This window comes from Podarcis cretensis, assembly GCF_951804945.1.
Source record: "Podarcis cretensis genome assembly, chromosome: 10".
Taxonomy (NCBI): domain Eukaryota; kingdom Metazoa; phylum Chordata; class Lepidosauria; order Squamata; family Lacertidae; genus Podarcis; species Podarcis cretensis.
Window position 1 is genome coordinate 19,719,007 of NC_137179.1, and position 13,502 is coordinate 19,732,508.

Sequence of the window (13,502 nt, forward strand, 5' to 3'; positions counted from 1 at the left end):
TGGTTGTGGTTTTGCTTTCTTTCCTATGGAGCAGAGGACTTCCAGAAGACGTGACCTCTGGTCAAGAGAAAAACCCAGAGAATTTCAATCTATTAGCAGCTGACAGAATTTAATGGAAGGAGTGGCGCTTTTGAGTCGTGAACTTGGACACAGCCTATGCTTCATTTTAATAGCTAGAGAAAACATTTGACTGATACTTTACAGAAGGTCAGGGGGGAGCATGCAGTGGATTTCTTGCCTCAACAGAACCAGCCCCTTCTGCCTTGAGATCAACTAAAATGCTTGCTGGAGGAGGCCTGTGATTTGTCTTTTGACCTTTCAAACACACACCGTCGGTAGAGAATGAGTACAGTCTTGCAAAGTGGCATTCTTCTTCAAGGTGGGGGGGGGAGAGAAAAAGGAAAAGAACAGACACCCCTACCCCAGGCTTCTGAGAAACTATGGTACAGTTTCTCCAAACGCCTGGATAGCTCAGTTGGTTAAGAGTGTGGTGCCGATAGTGCCAAGGTTGCAGGTTTGATCCCTGTGTGGGGCAACTGCATATTCCTGCATTGTAGGGTGTTGGATTAGATGATCCTCAGGGTCCCTTCCAACTCTACAATTCTATACTTCTATGGACTAGATATACAAATGGTTCTAATCTCAAGCCTCAATCACTTACCCATGCTCACTTACCTCTCCTCCTGTATCTGCCTGGTTCCAATTGTTACCATCAGTCCCTTGTAAAAAGTTAAGCATTCCTAAGCTCTTGCAGGCATCTCTGAGCTCATGGAAATATATTCTGGCACGATGCCCTCCAGATGCTGACTCCAGCTCCCATCATCTCTGTCTACAGGCCATGCTGGCTTGGGTTGATGGGAGCTGTCATCCAAAGCACATGAATGGCACCAGGTTGGGAAAGGCTGGAGGCTCCTTACAGTGATCTTGTTGTTGGCTGGCATTGTTGGCTATTTGCAGTATAGTAGCGCTGCAGAGAGCTTGCTGGGGAGACCATGCATTAAAAAGGGACTCAAAAATAACTTAAACAAGGTTTTAATAAGAAAACAAAAACTCCATTTACACTAAATACATCAACAAACAAACATGACCCAACCACCAACCCATCCCCCAGGGTAATGGGAGAGCTAGGTGCTGCTCCTTATATACTACACCCAATTGCAGACAGGGCTTAATCAATACAACTCAGCAGCACCTGCTATGTTTCACAGCTGTAAAGCTGGGTCTCGTTATCTTGCTCTGGCCCTTGTTCTGGCCCCTTAAAGACATACACATCGGGTGGAACAATGATGAACCTTTACATTTAAAGAAACCATTCAACAGGCATGACTGGAGTTCAGCATTCTGTGACTACTGAACAAATTCTTTGTGCGTGTATGGTCCTCTCAACTCAGATTTTTCCTAATTGCTTTTTGTGTTTTTGCAAGTGTTGTGGTTTCACCCCCAGTCCAGTGGGTGCTATTTGGATGGTGTCATTTTGGCTCATAAGCAATGGCACTCACAACCTGGACACTGGAAATTGAGGGACATCCCATTCCCCTCTCCTGGAAAGGAGGTCAGAGTAGCGTGCATAGAATTAAAATTCAGCGAACACCTCTGCTCATGGCAGCACCTGTGCTTGCAAAAATAATGTGGACACTTAAGCATTGCAATTTTACAAATACTTAGCACCTAAGTAAACTGAAAAGCATTTTACTTTGGTTGAGAAATTGTCACAGTTGCTCCTATCCCACGAGAAATGTTGTGTATTTCCCAGCTATTCTGGTTCTCCCCCTAGTCACCTTTGCAAAGAAGCATTGGGTTTTTAAACATCACATTTTTATTATTATTTAACACCTAAGTGTCTTACCATGGTTCAGAATGTCTAATGTGGGTTCATGCCAAAGAAACTGTCCATTGCTCAGAAGCAGCCCCACTGAATTCCATGGGGATTGCTCTCTGATAAATATGTGTAGAACTGCAGCCTTAATTGGTTAAAGGTGCCAATAGGACTTCCAACACAGATGAGGTGTGGCCTTCAAGGAAACAACTCTGAGCATGCTCAAAACAAATGTATTGACTCAGGTCAACTGCAGACCTGATAAAATGAAATTTATTATAAGGCTGCCATTATGACAACAGGAGTGAGAGAGAAACTGCACAGCCAGGACTAACAGCCAGTAGTTCTGGTAAGATCAAAATTACTACTACATATCCCACTCCCCTGGTCTGGGGACAGATGGGTGGGACCTCCTGGCCATAGCAATCCTTTTGGATGGAGATTGACTGGGTGGTGCAGAGATTTGATTGGCCAGGGATTGGAGATGGGCACAAAAAGCATCTCTCTGTTAAAATGGATTGTAGAAGGATCTGTGTAACAGGAAAGAGCATGGTATTGAGATTTTGGGGAAAACGTTTTGAAAAAAAATTGCTTGGCATTTTGCTTGATGGGGCTGAGCCCCAATGGATCAGAATATAGTACATGGATACCAGAAAAGGGACTTGCTCACGAACTTGCCCCCCTGCTTTTTTTCTTCCACCGTGAATGTTGCTGTCATTTTATGCTTCATTTGCCAGTGCGCCAGTTGTCAAGAAAGCAGGAATTTGCCTTTGGGAAGCAGGGAGAGCAGCACAACTGAATCTTAAAAACAGTATAAAAGAAAATAACAAAAGCATTCTTTTTTTAAAAAAAACACCACACAGTTCTGTGTCTCCTACCTACAACCCTTTTCTCTCAAGTAGGGTGTTTTTTTTTAGATCCGTCTGTCTATTCCAGTTCATCAAGCTTCGGCATGGAAAGTCATGTAGAAAGGAAAGGAATTCCCAGGAAGAAATGCAGGCAGTGTTCCTGGCAACTCTGCTGGGATGTCCAGCATCTTCATTCATGCTGCAATATGTTAAGGAACTGGGAAGTCCATGAAAAATGAAGGGACACGTCAGGGGTGCCCAATATCCCCATTACTTTTTATATCGGTCCTGGAGGTCTTGTTAAACATGATTAGGGGGGACCAGCTGGTAAAAGGGATTCAGGTCGGAGCCAGACATTACAAATTGAAGGCCTTTGCAGACGACTTAGTATTGACCTTGCAAGAGCCAGACACTAGTACCAAAAGAGCTTTAGAATTAATTCAAGTATTTGGCCAGGTCGCAGGATTTAAGTTGAACAAACAAAAAACCAAGGTACTGGAAAAAAACTTAACAAATGTTGAAAGAGAGAGATTCCAAGTGGAAACTGGGTTAGTGGTGGCAAAGAGTGTAAAATACCTGGGGATTAACATGACATCTAAGAATATAAACTTATTTAAGGATAACTATGATAAGTGCTGGACTGAGATAAAGAAAGATTTAGAAATATGGTCAAACCTGAAGCTTTCCTTGTTAGGTCGAATTGCAGTAATCAAAATGAATGTATTGCCTAGAATGTTATTTTTGTTTCAGACACTACAAATTGTGGATAAACTGGACTGTTTCAAGAAGTGGCAGAAAGATATATCTAAATTTGTCTGGCAGGGCAAAAAGCCCAGAATTAAGTTTAAGATACTTACCGATTCTAAAGAAAGAGGGGGGTTTGCCCTGCCGGACTTGAGACTGTACTATGAATCGGCAGCTTTCTGCTGGTTAAAAGATTGGCTACTTCTTGAGAACGCAGATATTCTAGATTTGGAAGGATTTGATAATAACTTTGGTTGGCATGCATATATCTGGTATGACAAGGTTAAAGTGTACAAGGGTTTTAAAAATCACATTGTCAGGAAAGCGCTATATAATGTTTGGATACGGTACAAAGATTTACTGGAAAATAAAACTCCCAGGTGGCTTTCACCTATGGAGGCCAAGGAGGTAAAGAAACTTAATATGAGAACTAATTGGCCGAAATATTCTGAAATTTTAGAACAAGAAGGTGGTGAACTTAAATTACAAAGTTATGAGAAAATAAAGTCCAAGGTACGAGATTGGCTCCATTATTTTCAAATAATGGAGGCTTACAAACAAGACAGGAAAATTGGTTTCCAGGTGGAGAAATCGAAACTAGAAACAGAACTGTTAGAGCCCAATACTAAGAATTTATCAAGAATGTATAACTTGCTGTTGAAGTGGAATACAATAGATGAGACAGTGAAGTCAGCTATGGTTAAATGGGCACAGGACATAGGTCATGACATTATGTTTGCTGACTGGGAGCAGTTATGGACCACAGGTATTAAATTCACGGCATGTAATGCCTTACGAGAAAACATTATGAAAATGATCTACAGGTGGTACATGACCCCAGTCAAGCTTGCGAAGATTTATCATCTGCCCAATAACAAATGTTGGAAATGTAAAGAGACTGAAGGTACCTTTTTCCACCTTTGGTGGACCTGCCCAAAGATTAAGGCCTTCTGGGAAATGATTTATAATGAAATTAAGAAAGTGCTTAAGTGCACCTTTAACAAGAAACCAGAGGCATTTCTCTTGGGTATGGTCGGCCAGCTGGTGCCGAAGAAGGATAAGAATTTCTTTTTGTACGCTACTACGGCAGCAAGGATTCTCCTAGCAAAGTATTGGAAGACACAAGAGCTACCCACGCTGGAGGAATGGCAGGCGAAAGTGATCGACTTTATGGGACTGGCAGAAATGACCGGCAGAATCCGCGACCAAGAGAAAGAGACTGTGGAAGAAGATTGGAAGAAGTTTAAAATATATCTTAAGAGTTACTATAAAATTGAGGAGTGCTAAAATGCTGAGGGAGAGGAAGACGTAGAATTGCAGCGGTAAATTGCGTTTAGTTTAGGGTGAAATTGAAAAGGAGAATGAATTTATATTTAATTGGCTAAGAAGGGTTGCTGAACAATTGTTTAAAATAAAGGATGCAAAAAGGGGAAGGTATGGGGAAGTCCGGGAAAAGAGGTTTATGGAAATAAGGTAAAGAAAGTATGATTTTTTAGGTTTGTTTTTATGTTGTTTTTGTGTTTGTTAAAAATTTGGAAATTAATAAAAATTTTATTAAAAAAAAAAAGAGGAAGTCCATGAAAAATGTGATTAGTATAAATTTAATGTTCGTTTTTAAAAAGATTATATACACACTCCTGTTAAATATTGCCATCAACATCTGATGTGTATGCTACTGTGTATGAAAGGCAGTATAAAAATATTTTTAATTGAATAATATAAATAAATTCCCCACAAAGTTCTTCTCTGGCTCAGAATGTGAACTCAGATCCTGCACACAAGCTATCGGGGTTCAACAAACCAGTTGCCAAAAATGAGACAAAGTCATAGAAGTTATTTAACATTACCCCTTTAGTCTTGACAAAACTCTTGTTTGTTGCTGTGAAACCACAAAACCTCCAGCAGCTTGGTAGTCAATCTGCAGAGAAGTTATTTCGGTTAACTTTTAATAAAATTCACCTTGTTTGCTTTCTGAACTACACAGAGTACATTTGACCAAGCAAGCTTTTGATGGGTGAGTGGCCAATCAATTCTCTTAATTGTTTCCTGTAAACATTTCATAGGGTTGTTGGTCTCCATCCCAGATGTAAAACCCTCTGCTTGACACGGAAAGTTATTTTGAAATACAGGTAAAAATAAGGCAAAAACAGCAACAAACAACAGAGACCATCACCTTAACAATACAATACCATAAGATGGAGGGAGGAAGAGAAAAGTCAGTTTTGAAGTGTATCGTGGGTGATACACTGTATAAAGGAAGAAACACACTAACTACTGAGATACACTGGATGTGCAAGTCAGAAAATCCAAATAATGGACAGAAGATAGATAAATCATTGTCAGGAAAAGAATATGCACCAGCATTTGATTGGAATGCTATGAGATGTTTGAAGTGTTCCTACATATCAATTAAAATGAAACAGTGTTGCCATAATATCCTTTTAAAAATTGGAATTCCTTGAGCAAGTTTGTATGTAATCATGGTCACCCTAATTGAATAAGGAAGTTTGCTTGGAACACAGGAAGCTGTGTTACACTGAGTCAAACCACCAGACCATTCATCTGGCTCTTGCCTACACTGACTGGTGGCAGCTCTCCAGGACTTCAGCAAAGAGTCTTTCCCAGAGACTGATCCTGTGATCTGTTGAATGCAAAGCCTGTGCTCTACCACTGAGTTATGACCCTTTCCCTATGGCAGTGAAAAGTAACTTTCCAAGCAGCCCTTTGCCATAGGTTGTGAGGCAAAGGAACCCATGTTAGACTTTCTAGGGGGCAAATGCCATAACATACATGATTGTGGTACATCAGTGTGTATGCACCAACACTAGGACTTTTTTTCCTCACTAAGAAAGCTGGTAAATACTAAACCAATTCCAAATCAAACTGAGAAGAGTTCACCCATTTCTGAGGATGATGGGACATGTTGCTCCATTCCATTTAAAATGGTTCACCATGGTTTTGTGGGTTTTTTGTTCCTAAATGTCAAGCCTTTCACTTCACAACGGATGTTCATATAGTCAGCAGCTCAAATTTCCCCCTCAAGGTGTTCAATTTTCTTTTCCTTTCCCCACAGATAAATATCTTTCCGTTGAAGCTTTGCATCATGGACCATAGTTTTGACAATACATGCCTTTTGGCTATGGTGTCTATATACAATGGTCTGAGCAGCCCTTTCATTTCGGAAGTGTCTGTGACTGAAGTGATGCAGCACTTGTGAGCAATCACTGAGTGGCCAACAGGTGCTATCTTTGGAGCTAATAACTGTATTTACCCATGTGGGGAATCTTTCCTGTTTGAGTGATCTGACTGTTTTCCAGCCACTCAGCAAGATGAATTTGGAGCCATCAACAGGTGTCTACATTTTTTTGAACTGTTATTTTGTAGAGATTGTTTCACCATATGTACATTAAACTAAATCATTTCTTAATATATATTTAGTGCACAATTTCCAGTTTCAGGGTCATAGAATCATAGTATCATAGAGTTAGAAGGGACATCGCCTGTCTCATAGGTAGGAATGACCAAATCTGTCAATTTCAGTTTCCCTCTGTTTCTTATTTTCACAATCTTAAATTAAGTTCCCCACATTCCTACTTCAGTTTGTGATTTCTTTTAAAAAGTCCTCATGAAAATTCACCAGCAAATTTCTCCTACTAAACAACTTTTTATAGGCAATACACATTATTGCAAAGCAAGTTTGCCTGATGTAATCCATTTTGTACATTATTTTCACCAATATATGCATTTTTGTGCACATACATTTTACCACAATGTATGCCATTTTGCACTCCTGATTTGGTTGGAGAACTACAAAATTCAGGAAAGTGCACATTTTGAGAAATCACTGTTTCGGTTCACATCTTGTTTCAGAAAATGAGAATTTGGTAAGTTCGCCTTTAAATGTGAAATGAATTGAAATTCAGAGTGTGAGCTGCTGAGCTCCACAATGGCTCCTCTCAGAGCAGGGTGTGGAGTCTGCAAACACCTGGCTTCCCCACCCCCCAAAAATTAAACTTCTCAGAACTGATTACCAACAAAAGTGAGCCTCTTTGTCAAAGCCAAGAATGGGAAATTTAGGTCCAGTGGTCTAACATGACCCTAAATCTGACTTTGAAAACTCTCCCTATGACATCCCCTCACCCCAGGCCACACATCTCACTGGTCCTCCTCCTTGTAGACTCTGAATGCTTTTGCCTGTCTGGAATGTGTCCCTGAGCTGTGATCATGCCTCTTGCTTGAATGGATGGGGGGGTGCTGTGTGTGTGTGTGTGTGTGTGTGTGTGTGTGTGTGTGAGAGAGAGAGAGAGAGAGAGAGAGAGAGAGAGAGAGAGAGAACCTCTGGTTTTTGATGGCTGGAAAGAGAAATGCCGTGCATTGCACTGCCCACTTTTGCCTCTGGCCACTCCCCTCCTGACATGCGGGCTCCCATAACTTTGCCCATGATGAAATGTGGCTCTTGAACCATGAAAGGCCCCCTCACCCCTCTTCTAAGTGATCTTCAGTGCAAGATGATTGATCTCTTTGTCATGTGCTTTTCATAATGCATCCATTGATGGCTCCTCTGAGTGCCAAACAGGAAATAATGCCTTTCACGCAATTAGCAACTGGCATGAATGGCATTTGAAAGGGTAAATAGCAAGCATGGGTACCTCAATCCAGATCAACCCTGGCAGAGGGCCCAGGGAGCATTAAGCCTTTGCCCTCCACTTCAGTCACAATCTGGATCAGCTGCTATTTGTTTTGGAAGAAAAACTTCCATGGCACAAATGAGAGGTGAGGAGGAGACACAGGGGATTGATCTTTTTTCCCCTGATGGAGCCATCCAACCAGAGAGGCAGTCTGCTAACAAAACACCCAGCCATTGAGGCACAAAGCATGCCAACCCGCTTCCGAATGGCCATCTGACCAACTTTCCAGACAGCCTGCCACCATCCAAACAAGCAAGGCAGACAGACAGTCAATGGACTAAACCAGCCTTGAATATATAGAAATACAAGGCAAATCTTGGGGGGCCCATGCATCCCTCTAATGCATTCCTATTGTGCTATTCCTAACCTTTGGCAGAACGTTAAGCAGTTTTCTTTACAAGCACCTTTGGTTCTTGAAAGATATCAAAGTTTTCTGCATCGTGACAAATACCCAGGGGTCCCTCTGCTAACTGTAGAAACAAGTTGTGGCCTGCCCCTCAGATCAACAGAGAATGAATTCTTCATCTTATAAAAGAGGTACAGATAATTTCTGCCAACAAAAAGGAGTCAAGGTATCAGGCACTGAGGGAGTTCAGATTGGGGACCCTGTGAGTCAAGCGTTAGCCCCCTGTTTCCTGTACCCCCCGGGCTTCTCACTGGAGAATGGAGCTACAGAAAGCTTAAGCCAAGATGCTCTAATCAGAGTCCAGTATCCTCCTGGTCCTGAAAAATCAGGTGACACTGTACAGCCAATCCTGTCCTGTTTTGTATGTGACCACAATGCTTATGGGATGCAGGGTTTGCACTTGTTCTGAAAACATCGGCTTTGCTCATGGGATGAGATGTTTATCTGACTGTGTATATGAAGTTCTCGTGCTCCCTGCACCCTAGAATAATACATATGCATGAATGCCTTGGAAAGAGAATGAATGTCCTTGTATTTTCCATTTCTTAATTGCCCCGGTCTGATGTACATGTTGTGACAGGATCCTGCTGAATAAATATATCACTGTTGGCATTGCAAGTATGTGAGACTTTGGTTCGCCGCTATAAATAGAGATGCTTTGCAACCTTGATAGAGCATTCAGAAGTCTCCCTCTCTTGTTGGAAGAAACTGGCCAGGGGTGGGGAGGGAGGGAGGGAAGCTCCTCTGCAGTGACCGCAGGCAGAGGTGTCATCAGCACCTACAGGTAATTCAGGCAGTAATACTGCCAAGGGGCTGACATATGGCCTATGAAGTGACTGCAAAGCAATTTCTAGCTGTCCAATTCTATTGACAGCAATAACTGCCCCATGGGGGATGAAATCATATCACCAGAGACAAATGCTCATTTCCTGCCAACAGGTCACATGAGCAAGCAAGCTGCAGGATTTACACACACACACACACACACACACACACACACACACCATTCCTCGAGCTACACAGTTTTCTGCCCTGCATTGCTCTGCTCTGGCGTTTCAACACTCTTCACATCCATTTCACATTCCAGGCTCTTCCCACAATTATCTTTTTTCCTTTTCTTTCACTCCATTCCAACTATTTATTTATTTAGTTCATTTGGATCCCAGCCTTCAGCCAAAAAAGGCTCCCAGGGTGGTTTATGTACAATCCATTAAAGCAAGACAGTCCCTGCCTGCAGGCTTACGATCTAAAACAAAAAAATGACACACAAGGGGAAACGGACAGGGAGGGAAGAGGGGAGATCGGTCTCAGGTGCCAACTTTCAAGCAGTTGTTCTTATAATGACTAGCTGGCACAGTTCAAGGGTAGGAAGTGTGCGATACAGCTGGTCTTTTGGCGAAGCTGGTGGAATGCTTCCCTTTCTTTCCCAGTGGGGCAGCATGATGGAATGTCCTCTTATCACTCCTACAACTCTTATTTGGGCTTATCCACACTGACCCCTTTGCCTCACTCTTTCCAGGCACAAGTCTGCACTTTAAAGCTCCATTTCTAAGTGTCCCTTTTTTCGCTCTGGAGCTTTCCCCGCAAAAATCCACTCCTTAAAGCTGAATTGGAGCAAATGGCAATTCGGGTTTCCCACAGATTACCATTTGTTCTGATTCAGCTTTAAAGAGCGGGTTTTCATAGGCAAAACTCCAGAGGGGGGAAAAAAGCACTGAGATATGGAGCTTTAAAGTTTGAACCATACCTGGAAAGTATGGAGAAAAGGTAAGTGTGGATAAGCCCTTTCTCTCTCCATTATCAACTGGAGCATTTGTTAAAGCCCCCACGTGTTATATATTTAGGTGTGTTTTAACTGCACACCCTGATATGTAAAGCAAGAGTGTGGAACCTGACAAGATTCATCTTGAAAAGGTTACACTTGATTGCATATTATAGATCAGTATCCTCTTTAATTGTAGGGTGTGGAAACACGCTTTAAACAAAAAGAAGTCAGTACTGGCCTAGTGAATGCAGCGTACAGCTGGTGAAGAAGAGCCTTCAGCAATGTGAGGGCATCTCAGAAGCACTGACCCTTGCTGAAAGAACAAGGATGTTAAATTACAAGTACAAAAGAGCATCCCTATTTTTGACTGACATTATTGGATTCGGCTCTCTGGCGGAGGTGTTGTTGAAGTGGGTATTATGAGTATTTCCATATTCTGAATCAAATACAGACACTGCTCAACAATGTAGACTTGAGTGGGCATCTATAAGCAGTGGCCCATTGGCTTCATGAACTGCTAATTTAAATCTGTCAGCGACTGCCTCTTGAGGTCAAACTAGACAGGAATGTGTCATTGGACTAGCTGGACGAAATGCGTCATCAGGGTTTAAAAATAATAACTGTGGAGGGTGGTTTTTATTGGGACTGCAGCATATGTAGGTAAGAGGTTTAAGCCTTCCCTCCCCAGCTGTGATTTGGACAAAAAATGTCCCTATGCTGCTATGAAGTGCCACCAACAGGAACTTTTTTCTAGAGCTAATAGCAGCACAGGGGAACTTTAGTCAGGATTGCAGCTGTGAGGGGATGGGTTAAACTTCCCATTCCTATGCACTAGAGTCCAGATGAAAATCCACCCATATATATTAAACTCTGATGTTCTTTCTTAAATATGCATTTTGCTCAACTCTGGTTTGGACCATGGTACTCACCACAAAAGATAAGAGTTCTGTACCACCTTAAAGACTAATAAACTTATTGTGGCATAGGCTTTCTACTAAATATGTGACATATTCTATGGGGGACAGGTTGTTCTGCTTAGAGACAAAACTGATCCTCAATATTTTGGTGCCCTTATCTCTAAAAACACCAGAAGAGCCCTGGTGGATCAAGCTGAAGAGACACCCAGTCCATGTTCTCACAAAGGCCAAGCAGATGCCTATAGGAAACCCACAAGCAGAACATGAGTGCAACTGTACTCTACGAGATATATTTTTGGCTTATGGGCACTGCACTCTCACAAGCCTTCCAGACCAGGATCCAGAATTTGTCCTTCTCCCATTCTCTGAGACCCAGAGCCCTCTAAGACTCATCTTCCCATGTATAATAATATACATTATTGTTGTTGTTGTTGTTGTTGTTGTTGTTGTTGTTGTTGTTGTTAATACCCTGCCCATCTGGCTGGTTTCCCCAGCCACTCTGGGCAGCTCCAAACAGAATATTAAAAACACGATAAAACATCAAACATTAAAAACTTCCCTAAACAGGGCTGCCTTCAGATGTCTTCTAAAAGTCAGATAGTTGTTTATTTCCTTGAGATCTGATGGGAGGGCATTCCACAGGGCAGGTGCTGCTACTGAGAAGGCCCTCTGCCTGGTTCCCTGTAGCCTCACTTCTTACAGTGAGGGAACTGCCAGAAGACCCTTGGCGTTGGACCTCAGCGTCCGGACAGAATGATGGGGCTGGAGATGCTCCTTCAGGAATACTGGGCCAAGGCCATTTAGGGCTTTAAAGGTCAGTACCAATTGAAGCTCTCTTCAATTTCCTTATAGAGGATCCTATTTGTTTTCATAGAATTGTGGAATTGTAGAGTTGGAAAGGACCTTGAGGCTTATCCAGTCCAAAAGCCTGCAATGCAGGAATCTCAACTAAAGCATCCATGGCAGATTGCCATCCAACCACTGCTTAAAAACTTTGAATGAAGGATGGTCCACAGCTTTCCAAGGGAGTCTGTTCCACTGTCAAGCAGCTCAGCCCAAATGAATTAGAGAGGTTGTGCAAATGTACATCAGTCCAATCCAGATCCGATTCGCACAGCTTTACTCCTAATGGTTTTATAAATCACAGCTGACAGCCAAGCTACGTAATTAGCAGCTGCACCTGATGTATCAATTGCCAGACTATTCCACTTCTGAATGCATGGAGATGGCGGTTGTTTGAATGGTTTCCCACATTAAAAAACACAAACATTTCTGCACATTCTAATGGAGTCATCCCCTTTGACATATGAGAGTGTATTAGCAAGGAGGAGCTCTTCACATGAGGCGATATCCCAACATTTTATCACACTCTGAAGTGGTGCGATTGATTACTTAAGATTGTGTGTGTTGCCTCTGAACTTGCAAATCCACACTACTGAAAAGCCTTAGCATACTGTTGAGGTGATATGGGTGTTGCCTCTGTGGTGTTTGATCCATGATGTCTGATTCACACAGTCATCAAATGAGGACTATTCATGTGTGAGCCTGCCCTCAGTGAGGGCTGGGTTGTTGGAATTATGTCCACCATGACTACTCAGCTGATTAAGACATCTGATGCCATGCAATGACCCAGCCCACACGGCTTCATTGGAGCAAAATGGGGGGGGGGCACACACAGTTGGCTTGAAGTGTATCCATAATGGTGCTTGAAAGAAAAATTACATCCATCTGCTACTCCAGCAAAAGTGTTGGCTCTTAAGCAGGTTTCCGGGGGCTGTCATCAAGGGTCATCGTGTAGTAAAATCAGCCATAGTGCATAGTTCCCACTCTAATTCCAGTGTATGATCTTGACACATTTCCTCTTAAACTGTTCTTCAAAGTTCCTCTAGCTCCTTGAGTCCCATGCCAGCCCTCTCTCTTTTTGGCAATGCCTCTCTCTGGTTCCCCCATGTGCTCTTGTGCCCTTGAACAGTCGTCTCTCCAGGCCATAGCTGCAAGAACACGTGGGGTTGTGTTTTTCCCCAATAGAGTCCAGCCAAGTGTCGAATTGATCAGACATGAGTTCAGAGCTTATTAGCAGCTTGTCAATATCAGTAAGGACATACTGTGTGGGGAGGAGGATCACAAGCTCACGGTGCAGTGGGGACTCAAACTCCCCAACTGGGGCTGTTTGGTATGCATTTCCTCTGCCAGATGCTCCCTCCAGCTGCCCTGGATACCACAAAAAGATCTTATGCAAGACCTTGATAGGAGGTAGGTGCCTGTTTGGGTTTCTAAGCATGAATTCCTAGGGAAATTCTCAGCATGGAGATATGATG

General features: G+C 42.5%; 1 protein-coding gene across 1 annotated transcript in view; it reads left to right on the plus strand.

The window, feature by feature from the left end:
- The first annotated feature begins 13,396 nt into the window (after positions 1-13,396).
- Positions 13,397-13,502, plus strand: part of LOC307225031 (sodium- and chloride-dependent GABA transporter 1-like) — a 53,616-nt gene continuing 53,510 nt past the window's right edge. The window contains exon 1 of the mRNA XM_079992680.1: positions 13,397-13,437. The gene's annotated coding sequence lies outside the window, so the exon portion shown is untranslated. The remainder of the gene's footprint in view (positions 13,438-13,502) is intronic.